Genomic DNA, 12,943 nt, shown 5'->3' with positions numbered 1-12,943 from the left:
AAGGACGATGCCGTTCAGACCTTCAGTGATAGTGATACCTGCATCTCTCTGTGGTGCTCCCACACTTGCCTGAAAAATTTAGGGCCAGACTCGTCCTGCTGGACCTTTTTTCCCAAGCTGCTTATTATTATGTTGTAGGATCTTGAGTGGAATAGCTGCAGCCTGGAGAAGAGCTGGAAGTCTTTGTTCCCAGTCAGGAGGTATTGGCAATTACTGTTGCCAATCTTATCTCTGAGAAAAACGGCACCTCTGCTTCAAAGGGGGCTGTTGGCACTGGGGATGCTGCCCTGCCTCTGCCATTTAATGCTGAAAGCTGGTTCATTGCCTTGTTAAAACCTCAATCCCAGCTAAGCCCCTCCAGATGTCTCCCGAGTGATGACTTTTCCTATATTATGCAAATGCAGCGTACAAGAGGCCAGCGGGTCAGGGCTGTCCGAGTTTAATGATGCGGAGATGCTCTGAAGGGGGAGCAAGGGTTTCAGGTCTGAACACTCTCTTCACTAAAGATTTATCTCCTCCTTTCTGTGCCTGTGAGGAGGACATCCTGGGACTTTGTACCACTGCCCCTGCAGAGCTAGAGGAGAAACAGCATGCAGGTGTGGTGGGTGGGAAGCAAAGCAAGAGTCCAAGCATGAGGGTGTGTTGGGAGTGGGAAGACAGCGTTAGAGGGTCCACTGGGCTGTCTCTTCCGATGTGCAGCAGGGCAGCAGCTTGGCTGTGTGGTGGGAGCTGAGCCTGATGCTCACGTCAGCAGGGCTGTGAGCAGCCTGGAGCAGTGCCAGGGCCCATGTCACATCAGCTTGGATGATTCCACCTCCCTCCTCTGTGGGAACGTGCTCCTGGGCTTGGCAGAGCAGGGACTGTGGCCTCTCAGCAGCGGCTTCTGCCCCTGTGAGGCTTTTGGGGTGAAGCCTTGCCTATGAGTGCTACCCATCTCAGCTGGTGTGGTTTCTGCCCCGTAAAGCCTGCTGAGTTGTTTTAAGGACAGGCTGAGCTCTCCATCACTTGCAGGCTCAGAGATGCAATCACAGCCAAGCTGTGGGATGGCAGAAGGTCCTTCTAGAGGGAGCCTTTCCTGGTGCTGTTGGCAGAGCTGCCAGGCAGGCTGAAGAGGGGCAGGGCTGGTGCTCTTACTGGGGATAGGTCTCATTTTCTGTATCTGCTCTTTCTGCCTCGCTGCTGCCAACACAGCACTGGTTTCAATAGCAGGTTCTGACTTAGCAGGTGACTGGAGTGAGCTGGATGAGAGACCTCTCTCCAGGCAGCTCAGGAGGCAAAGGGAACCTGCTCCTGTCTTCAGGGAGTGTGTCTGCCCCGCACCCCGGAGCTGCTGCTGCACTCCTGCCCTGGCCACTGCTGTTGGGTGAGTCCTTGCCCACCTGAGTGTGAGCTGGGGGCCACAGAGGCTGGCAGAGCCACTCCAGGGTATCTGCCAGGGTGACAGAGGGTGTGAGTTCATGGTGAGTTTATCACCATCATTTTGGGGAGAGAGCAGGGAAGGGCAAAGCACGAGGCCGAAGCCATGCCAGCTGTTGGTTCTGACAGAGGGATGGCCACTGGGTAGTGCCAGTGCCAAGCTGGAGAGGTTGACTTTGACCTCCACCTTGGCAGCGTGGAGGCTGCCGTGCTCGAATGTGTTTAGTCTTCGAGCGCTCGCGGAGTGGCCAAGGGGAAAAGGGACAGGAGAGCTGTGAGGCATGGTGTGAGCTGTGCTGTGCTGCAGTAACAACTCTTCTGCCAACTAAATTACCTGGCTTTAGCCTGGCTTTGATGCAGGGTTTATAGAAGGCAGCCACTAATCCACCGAGTCAAATCGTGTTTCACCGGCGCTTGTTTGTGCCTTCAACAATCGCGAAGGTTCCATTTTGCTCGATTTCATGTCCTGTCTGTCGCTGGACCTTTGGGGCTTTAGGGGATAGAGCACGCTTTGATTTTAATGAAGCCTTTTCTTTTCAGCTGTCCTGGGCTCAGAGGCTCTTTGGCAGTGATGACAGCTCAAGGGTTCTTCTGAATGCAAGAAAATAGCCACAGGCCCTGGGGCGCTGAGCTCAAGGGAGGGCTCCTCTGCAGGAGACTGGCCTTTATCCCAGGCAGGTGGGGTCTGGGAGGAGCAGGGCTATGAACCTCCTTTCCCAGCCTGGTGCCTGCTTCTGGTGTGAAGGCTGTAGACTGTTTTAACCTGAATTCATGACTGTTTGGTCCCAAGGTGCTTATGACTGGCAGAAGAGTGAGTGCTGAATTGCTGGTGGAGGATGTGGACAGGGCACAAAGGCTGGGATGAAGCTGGCTCATCTATGCAGGGCAGTCAGTGGGGTGAAGCTGGGCAGTAAAATGTGCTTCCCTGCAAATAGGATTAAAAAAAAAAAATCTACCTGTATCAAGCTGTGCCTGTGGTGGAACAGCCATGTGCAGGTCCCTGGCTTCCCTCGGTGTCTCACCCTTGCGGATGAGGTCAATCTTCAGTCTGAAGAAGAGGAGGCTGAGGGGAGACCTTATCGTGCTCTATAACTACCTGAAGGGGAGTGTAGAGAAGTAGGAGTCGGTCTCGTCTCCCAAGTCACAGGAGATAGGACAAGGGGAAATGGCCTCAAGTTGCACCAGGGGAGGTTTAGATCGGATATTGGGAAACATTTCTTCATGGAAAGGGTTATCCAGCATTGGAATAGGTTGCCCAGGGAAGTGGTTGGGGCACCATCCCTGGAGGTGTTCAAAAGACGGATTGACATGGTCCTCAGGAATATGGTTTAGTGATTTTTTTATTGCTTATTTCTTATTTATTTTTTTTATCAGAGTTAGGTTGACAGTTGGACTAGGTGATATTTAAGGTCCCTTCCAACCCGGACGATTCTATAATTCTGTCTTCATTACTTTATGGCTTTCAAACCTCTGCCATGGCAAACGAGGCATGGTTTGTCGAGGCAAACCTTTCTCAGCCACCTTGCTAACAAGACTGGTGGGGAATTAGCCATGCTGTAGCAGTGGGATCTTGGTGATGCAGGAGAAGCCCTGGGTTTTAGTGCCAGCAACGTGTTCCTGTGGGGTGGAAGTGTCATGGAGCAGTGCAAAGCACTGGTGCTGATGTGTCACTCGTGGCCAATATGCTTCAGAGCATCACTGCCAAGTGGCAAATACAGTAGCTGTGATCAAGTGGTTGCAACAGCTTTTGCTTTGCAGTGTGGGACAAACACCATTGGAGCTTTTTCTGAGTGGCTCTTGCTGCCAAGACATGAGTCCCAAGCTTATCTCCAGCTGCTCCAGACTTGTACAAAATACAGCCTGGGACAGTCTCAAGACACTTGGGAGACAGGGAGGACACATGCCTGGTCTTGCTGTCTTCATAAACACTTCGCTGCGAGCCCAGCCTGAAGGATGGTGAGTTGTATTTTTATTTTTCTCCCTTTCTCAGGCAAAGGAGAACCTGTCCTCCCCAAATCAGGGTGGAAGCAGCGCTTAATGGCGACATTTCTCTGCTGTCTCTTACAGGAGTAATTCCTTATAATCACAAGCCCTAAGGTTACAGGAATTGGCTCAAACTGGGGTATTAACATGGTTTGTAGTGTTCTGCTTTGTGCTGGGAGACTAGAAAAACCAGCCGAGTCACTGCTCAACTGGTGCTGGTTTGGGTGGGTGCAGTGACACTCTGACAGCCCGGCTGTGCTGAGAGGGGTGTCCCGGGCTGTCCAGCACCTGGAACCTCTGCCCCCAGCAAACAGAGCCACGTTACGGCTCTTCTTGGCAGGAGAAAGCCTGGCCACCAGGTTTTCCTCCTGACTTGCTGTTGTTCATCGCATGTACACACAGAGAAGGCTGACTCAACTGCTAGTGAGGTAAACAGTGTGTCCTTGTAAGCGTATTTTAAAATGCTAAAACTTTAAAGTTTTATTTTTTGAAGTTATGTACAATGTGTCATGCAGAGGTTTTGGGGTTTTTTTTGCCAGGGACAACAGGAGGTGGTTGCAGTGTGTTGATCAGGAGAGAAAGAGCAGTGTCCGTGCAGTTTTAGGTTGTCTTTCTGCAAACATGGCAAACGTACCAGCAGCCAGGCCAGGACCCCCATGGCACAGATGGCATCAGCTCATACAACCAGCTGGGGCTTCACGAGGTGACACGCAGCGCTGGTGTCAGCACGTGGTGGGGATGACCAGTATAGTCACCCTGCCCAAGCAGTGAGGCTGTTGTCTGGCTGTCAGACTTGGTAAGAGCTCTACAGAAACAGCACAGGGAAGGTTTGTGAAAAGGGGCAGTTGGGAGAGAGGGACTCTGTGTGTGTGTGTATACACATGGACATATATGTCCATGATTAGAAAGAAAAAAGTGACCAGTACAGTCACGTTAGCAGTTGTTGGTTGATGGAAGCTAAAGCTGCTGAGCCTCAAAGCTTAGCTGCTGGAACATCAGAATTTATAAAATTATGCCTAATCATGTCATTTACACAGTGTGAATCTACCTGTATCAAGCTGTGCCTGTGGTGGAACAGCCATGTGCAGGTCCCTGGCTTCCCTCGGTGTCTCACCCTTGCGGATGAGGTCAATCTTCAGTCTGAAGAAGAGGAGGCTGAGGGGAGACCTTATCGTGCTCTATAACTACCTGAAGGGGAGTGTAGAGAAGTAGGAGTCGGTCTCGTCTCCCAAGTCACAGGAGATAGGACAAGGGGAAATGGCCTCAAGTTGCACCAGGGGAGGTTTAGATCGGATATTGGGAAACATTTCTTCATGGAAAGGGTTATCCAGCATTGGAATAGGTTGCCCAGGGAAGTGGTTGGGGCACCATCCCTGGAGGTGTTCAAAAGACGGATTGACATGGTCCTCAGGAATATGGTTTAGTGATTTTTTTATTGCTTATTTCTTATTTATTTTTTTTATCAGAGTTAGGTTGACAGTTGGACTAGGTGATATTTAAGGTCCCTTCCAACCCGGACGATTCTATAATTCTGTCTTCATTACTTTATGGCTTTCAAACCTCTGCCATGGCAAACGAGGCATGGTTTGTCGAGGCAAACCTTTCTCAGCCACCTTGCTAACAAGACTGGTGGGGAATTAGCCATGCTGTAGCAGTGGGATCTTGGTGATGCAGGAGAAGCCCTGGGTTTTAGTGCCAGCAACGTGTTCCTGTGGGGTGGAAGTGTCATGGAGCAGTGCAAAGCACTGGTGCTGATGTGTCACTCGTGGCCAATATGCTTCAGAGCATCACTGCCAAGTGGCAAATACAGTAGCTGTGATCAAGTGGTTGCAACAGCTTTTGCTTTGCAGTGTGGGACAAACACCATTGGAGCTTTTTCTGAGTGGCTCTTGCTGCCAAGACATGAGTCCCAAGCTTATCTCCAGCTGCTCCAGACTTGTACAAAATACAGCCTGGGACAGTCTCAAGACACTTGGGAGACAGGGAGGACACATGCCTGGTCTTGCTGTCTTCATAAACACTTCGCTGCGAGCCCAGCCTGAAGGATGGTGAGTTGTATTTTTATTTTTCTCCCTTTCTCAGGCAAAGGAGAACCTGTCCTCCCCAAATCAGGGTGGAAGCAGCGCTTAATGGCGACATTTCTCTGCTGTCTCTTACAGGAGTAATTCCTTATAATCACAAGCCCTAAGGTTACAGGAATTGGCTCAAACTGGGGTATTAACATGGTTTGTAGTGTTCTGCTTTGTGCTGGGAGACTAGAAAAACCAGCCGAGTCACTGCTCAACTGGTGCTGGTTTGGGTGGGTGCAGTGACACTCTGACAGCCCGGCTGTGCTGAGAGGGGTGTCCCGGGCTGTCCAGCACCTGGAACCTCTGCCCCCAGCAAACAGAGCCACGTTACGGCTCTTCTTGGCAGGAGAAAGCCTGGCCACCAGGTTTTCCTCCTGACTTGCTGTTGTTCATCGCATGTACACACAGAGAAGGCTGACTCAACTGCTAGTGAGGTAAACAGTGTGTCCTTGTAAGCGTATTTTAAAATGCTAAAACTTTAAAGTTTTATTTTTTGAAGTTATGTACAATGTGTCATGCAGAGGTTTTGGGGTTTTTTTTGCCAGGGACAACAGGAGGTGGTTGCAGTGTGTTGATCAGGAGAGAAAGAGCAGTGTCCGTGCAGTTTTAGGTTGTCTTTCTGCAAACATGGCAAACGTACCAGCAGCCAGGCCAGGACCCCCATGGCACAGATGGCATCAGCTCATACAACCAGCTGGGGCTTCACGAGGTGACACGCAGCGCTGGTGTCAGCACGTGGTGGGGATGACCAGTATAGTCACCCTGCCCAAGCAGTGAGGCTGTTGTCTGGCTGTCAGACTCGGTAAGAGCTCTACAGAAAAAGCACAGGGACAGTTTGTGAAAAGGGAAAGTTGGGAGAGAGAGTGTGTGTGTATACACACGGACATGTATGTCCATAATTAGAAAGAAAAAAGTGACCAGTACAGTCACGTTAGCAGTTGTTGGTTGATGGAAGCTAAAGCTGCTGAGCCTCAAAGCTTAGCTGCTGGAACATCAGAATTTATAAAATTATGCCTAATCATGTCATTTACACAGTGTGATTAAGCTGAAAGCCCCAGGATGCACTGCCAAAAGGTGATCAGGGTTGATTGTTTAAGTGACAAACCCTTCACTTGCAGAGATGGCCTGGCCTGGACACTGAAGGAGAAGAACACCGAAGGGAGGTGCTGCAGGGGACTGTAGGAGAGGTCTCTTCCACGGCTGTTGAGGGGAGACTCAAATTCATCTTGTCTGTGCTGCTTCTGCAGAACCAGCCCCTGCACTCAGTCCTTTGCCCACGGTGAGATGCCACCATCCTGTGAAGCTGGCCGGCACGGCTGGTGCAGGATTCTGGTGCAGGATCCTTGGAGAAGGGCAGCTTTGGTGCCTACCCTGGCTACCACGCGAGGATTAAGTTCCTGGCCTGCTCCCTGGCCATCTTCCTAAGCACCCGACCCATAGCTACCACCACATCAGCCATTTTTGTCAATCAGATCAGATCAGCCAAGTCTTTTAGCTCTGCCACATGTTGTTGCTGTGCAGTGAGGGGATGGAGGAGGACCATCTGTGGTCTTCATTACTTTATGGCTTTCAAACCTCTGCCATGGCAAACGAGGCATGGTTTGTCGAGGCAAACCTTTCTCAGCCACCTTGCTAACAAGACTGGTGGGGAATTAGCCATGCTGTAGCAGTGGGATCTTGGTGATGCAGGAGAAGCCCTGGGTTTTAGTGCCAGCAACGTGTTCCTGTGGGGTGGAAGTGTCATGGAGCAGTGCAAAGCACTGGTGCTGATGTGTCACTCGTGGCCAATATGCTTCAGAGCATCACTGCCAAGTGGCAAATACAGTAGCTGTGATCAAGTGGTTGCAACAGCTTTTGCTTTGCAGTGTGGGACAACACAATTGGAGCTTTTTCTGAGTGGCTCTTGCTGCCAAGACATGAGTCCCAAGCTTATCTCCAGCTGCTCCAGACTTGTACAAAATACAGCCTGGGACAGTCTCAAGACACTTGGGAGACAGGGAGGACACATGCCTGGTCTTGCTGTCTTCATAAACACTTCGCTGCGAGCCCAGCCTGCAGAATGGTGAGTTGTATTTTTATTTTTTTCTCCCTTTCTCAGGCAAAGGAGAACCTGTCCTCCCCAAATCAGGGCGGAAGCAGAGCTTAATGGTGACATTTCTCTGCTGTCTCTTACAGGAGTAATTCCTTATAATCACAAGCCCTAAGGTTACAGGAATTGGCTCAAACTGGGGTATTAACATGGTTTGTAGTGTTCTGCTTTGTGCTGGGAGACTAGAGAAACCAGCCGAGTCACTGCTCAACTGGTGCTGGTTTGGGTGGGTGCAGTGACTGTGCTGAGAGGGGTGTCCTGGGCTGCCCAGCACCTGGAACCTCTGCCCCCAGCAAACAGAGCCACGTTATGGCTCTTCTTGGCAGGAGAAAGCCTGGCCACCAGTTTTTCCTCCTGACTTGCTGTTGTTCATCGCATGTACGCACAGAGAAGGCTGACTCAGCTGCTAGTGAGATAAACAGTGTGTCCTTGTAAGTGTATTTTAAAATGCTAAAACTTTAAAGTTTTATTTTTTGAAGTTATGTACAATATGTCATGCAGAGGTTTTTGGGGTTTTTTTTGCCAGGGACAACAGGAGGTGGTTGCAGTGTGTTGATCAGGAGAGAAAGAGCAGTGTCCGTGCAGTTTTAGGTTGTCTTTCTGCAAACATGGCAAATGTACCAGCAGCCAGGCCAGGACCCCCATGGCACAGATGGCATCAGCTCATACAACCAGCTGGGGCTTCACGAGGTGACACGCAGCGCTGGTGCCAGCACGTGGTGGGGATGACCAGTATAGTCACCCTGCCCAAGCAGTGAGGCTGTTGTCTGGCTGTCAGACTTGGTAAGAGCTCTACAGAAACAGCACAGGGAAGGTTTGTGAAAAGGGGCAGTTGGGAGAGAGGGACTCTGTGTGTGTGTGTATACACATGGACATATATGTCCATGATTAGAAAGAAAAAAGTGACCAGTACAGTCACGTTAGCAGTTGTTGGTTGATGGAAGCTAAAGCTGCTGAGCCTCAAAGCTTAGCTGCTGGAACATCAGAATTTATAAAATTATGCCTAATCATGTCATTTACACAGTGTGATTAAGCTGAAAGCCCCAGGATGCACTGCCAAAAGGTGATCAGGGTTGATTGTTTAAGTGACAAACCCTTCACTTGCAGAGATGGCCTGGCCTGGACACTGAAGGAGAAGAACACCGAAGGGAGGTGCTGCAGGGGACTGTAGGAGAGGTCTCTTCCACGGCTGTTGAGGGGAGACTCAAATTCATCTTGTCTGTGCTGCTTCTGCAGAACCAGCCCCTGCACTCAGTCCTTTGCCCACGGTGAGATGCCACCATCCTGTGAAGCTGGCCGGCACGGCTGGTGCAGGATTCTGGTGCAGGATCCTTGGAGAAGGGCAGCTTTGGTGCCTACCCTGGCTACCACGCGAGGATTAAGTTCCTGGCCTGCTCCCTGGCCATTTTCCTAAGCACCCGACCCATAGCTACCACCACATCAGCCATTTTTGTCAATCAGATCAGATCAGCCAAGTCTTTTAGCTCTGCCACATGTTGTTGCTGTGCAGTGAGGGGATGGAGGAGGACCATCTGTGCCCACCACTGACTCCTTCCCACCCTGCTCTGACCCCGAGTTGGATCTAGGCAGCCAACTCTGGGGGGAGAGGAGACTGTCACCCACCACCCCCTGCACCCTCTGACCTTCCCTGCTCATGGTGTTACACCCCCTGCACCCTCTGACCTTCCCTGCTCGCAGTGTGACCTTTTTAAACAACCTCCACACAGGCTGGTGGCCAGGTGAGCTCATTGCCACCCGCATCGGTGTCCCTGGCAGGAGCTGTGTGATTGATGGAGCTCGGGGCAGCCTTGTCCCAGGGACCAGCCCTGCCACCAGCAGCCACAGGAGTGTGCGACCAGAACAGGAGGAGACACAAGAAAGGTATGTTTTAAATACTTTTTATTTCTTAATTTACATAAAGGTATATATTTGGCTTATTTATCTTTTTTTTATACTCTGAGATTCACAATCAATTGCTCTTAAAAAATAAAATAGTCATTTGCTTCTGAAAGAAATCAGAAAACTATTTTATACTCCTCCCTTGTATAACAAGAAAATATACTATATACTCCCGTACATCACGTAGCAAAAGTGATTGTAAGTGCTGGTTTACCAAACAATAAAGCAAATGGAGAAGACAACAAACAATTGGGACGGAGGGTGCAGAGAGGACTCTGCTTTCCAGAGTACAGCCGCTCGTTTAGCGGGTTTAATCACCCTGAGGTTCTCTCTCAGCTGTAAATGGGGGAGGCTCTTGGGTTCACCCAGGCTCTAGCTCTGTGAGCGATGGCAGCAGGGGGTGTTACAGTTACTCGGGTTGGCAGCTTGCTGCTTTTTGGGTAATTTTCTTGCCTCTCTGTGCTGTTCCCATTACCTCTCTTCCTCTCGCTGTGTACAAGTCACCTAATTGCCTCTCTAGTGGGTGCGTCGGTGCAAACGCGGTGTTTGCTGTGGAGGGAGTTAATGCTTGCTTAAAAAAAATAATAGAATTTATGGAATGAAGTAGAAGGAAGCCTTCATGATTCATGGAGGGGCATCCTGGACTCTCCCTGTTGTCCTCTGGACACCCTGCACGGCCCCGATGAATGCAGCGAGGCTGCAGCTGACATCGCAGGGCTCACAGAGCGTGGGGAGATGGGAAGGAGCCTACGCCTCAGGCAAACCATTGGTGACCTCAGGGGCAGAGCACTGGGAAGGACCAGTTGAAGCCCTGAGGAACTGGGGGAGGCAGCAGGTACCAGGGAGCGGGGACTAGACACAGCAGCACCAGCCAGTAACCTCAACACCTTTCCCCTCACATGGCTCCCTGTCCTGGAATGAGAGCTGTGAGCAGTGCTCCCTGCCTTTCGGTGGTATTTTTCCCATCTTTCCAAATGGCTTCAAGGGTTCCTGTTTGTGCACTCTCGTTCTCAGACATTCACATGAAGTGATTTTTTTGTGTGCAAGAGATCAGTGGCTTTAAAGGGATTTCTGTCCTTATTGGGACTATTTAATTTTGTGTTGAAATTTAGAACCACAAAGATAAACTTGATGACCTGTGATGATCCCTAAAAGTGTTCAAGGCCAGGCTGGATGGGGCTTTGAGCAACCTGGTCTAGTAGGAGGTGTCCCTGCCCAGGGCAGGGGGTTGGAATGAGGTGATCTTTAAGGTCCTTTCTAACCCAAAAACATTCTACAGTTCTATGACCTGAACTACTATTTAAGTGATGGGCTGGAATCTTGCTTCATTTAGTGTGATGGATCCTAAAATACACGGATTCTTTTTTAAAAACTAATTATCTTTTCCTATTCATAGCCTTTCTTTAGAAAACCATAAATACTAATTTTAATGAGGGTTGTTACTCAGCTTGGATATAAGTAACATGCATTCAGTATAGTGTTATATTCTCATTTCAGAAACACTTCTGATGTGTACACCAAAAATTGTTCTGCTGCTCCTACGCTGCCCCACAAAGTCAACAACGAAGGGCCCTAAGGGCTTCCGAGCCTGGGTACCCCTGTACCTGCAGAACAGGGGAAAGCAGCACCCTCTCACATGCCAAGTCCAGAGTGCAGCACCACATAATACAATACTGTCTATTTTTTTTAATAACAGGGAACTTCTGATGTCTAGTAGGGAACAGAAACATAGAACAGGGGAAAGCAGCACCCTCTCACATGCCAAGTCCAGAGTGCAGCACCAGATAATACAATACTGTCTATTTTTTTTTTAATAACAGGGAAATTCTGACGTCTAGTAGGGAACAGAAACACGACATCGCTTGTTTCTGCAGCATCTCAACAGCGAGTATCTCAGCTTTGCACATAAAGAAACTAAGGCCAGGCAGGGAGTTTCCTCAAGCCTCATCCTGGCAGAAATTCCCTGTCCTGGGACAAGGAACAGTATGCTGGAAATCCAGGGAAGAGGCTTCTATGGCAACACGGGTCTAGTTTCTGTTCAGTAATATGTATGATGTCCCTCTTACTACCTTAATCTATGGACCCTTGTGCTAATTGAGCTGGTTTCCCTCTAATAGACCACATACCTTTATAGAAGCACTAACTGACCCATCATTCACAGCTAAAACACAAAATGCAGCCTTTCAGCTTCTGGCCATTTGAATGTGGGTCATCAACATATAAAGGAGCAGCAGCATCTGCAGGGGGTGGAAAAGCTGAGTTTCCTTCCCATTCTGTTCATCTCTGAGCTGTCACAGCTGCTGCTTTGGCTTCCCTGGGTCTAGTTTCTGTTCAGTAATATGTATGTCCAGACTTGATGTCCCTCTTACTACCTTAATCTATGGACCCTTGTGCTAATTGAGCTGGTTTCCCTCTAATAGACCACATACCTTTATAGAAGCACTAACTGACCCATCATTCACAGCTAAAACACAAAATGCAGCCTTTCAGCTTCTGGCCATTTGAATGTGGGTCATCAACATATAAAGGAGCAGCAGGGTCTGCAGGGGGTGGAAAGGCTGAGTTTCCTTCCCATTCTGTTCATCTCTGAGCTGTCACAGCTGCTGCTTTGGCTTCCCTCTCTGAGCCTGGGACACGTTGGGATTTGAGGATCCCTTGGTGTGGAACTGCTGCAGGTAGGACTCACTCTCTTGCCTCCTCCCTTCCCGCTTTCCTCGTTAAAAAGAAAACCACAGCACTTTTCCTTCATATGCACCGAGGATAAGGCTGGCCTCCTGTAACAGCACCGTGCTTCTCTAACAAGGACTGGGGCTTCTCACCAACAAGGAGAGAGAGTGAAAGTACAAAACACTTAAGTTCCCTTTTCACTGTTGATTCCTGAGAATTAAGTTTAAGGACAACTCCTAATCTCTGACCTTTAGCAGGAACGCTTCGTTTTGTTGACAGTAAATGCTACAACAGAGAGAGCCTAGCAAAAAAGCAACTTAGGAAATGCTGCTAATCTTCTTTGGTCTCTGAGATGAAACGACCGACTGTTGGGTTGCTTTTTGTTTCTTCTGAAACAGCTTAACAAGGAATTTCTTAATGGGAATCAGAAATTCATGTGCCTTTAAAGCCAAGTGTTTGGCTCCTAGACCGCAGAGGCGGTATTTCCCCTACGAATGTAAATAGTGGCACGAGGTGGGAAATGAAGCATTGTTTTGGGTCTGCTTTGCTTTATTATTTCTAGCACCCACTTGCTGTTCTCCAGAGGATGCCCAGGCACTCGAGGAAAATTTCTGGCTCTAGTTGTTTAGCCAAATCTTAAAGCTATTGTTAAGGTATTTTAGGTGACGGAGCAACCTTTGCAGAAGAGACCCGTGGAGTGTGATGAGGAGGAAAGGAGTCATCCTCAGAACCCATCTGCCCCGGCAGAGACTGGCTACACAGTGAGTATTAACTGGGATTGGTGTAGTAACTGGGATTACTGACCATCTCTGCATCTACA

The sequence above is a fragment of the Calidris pugnax genome, unplaced genomic scaffold, assembly GCF_001431845.1.
Source record: "Calidris pugnax isolate Ruff unplaced genomic scaffold, ASM143184v1 scaffold133, whole genome shotgun sequence".
Classification (NCBI taxonomy): domain Eukaryota; kingdom Metazoa; phylum Chordata; class Aves; order Charadriiformes; family Scolopacidae; genus Calidris; species Calidris pugnax.
This window is presented reverse-complemented; position numbering follows the sequence as displayed.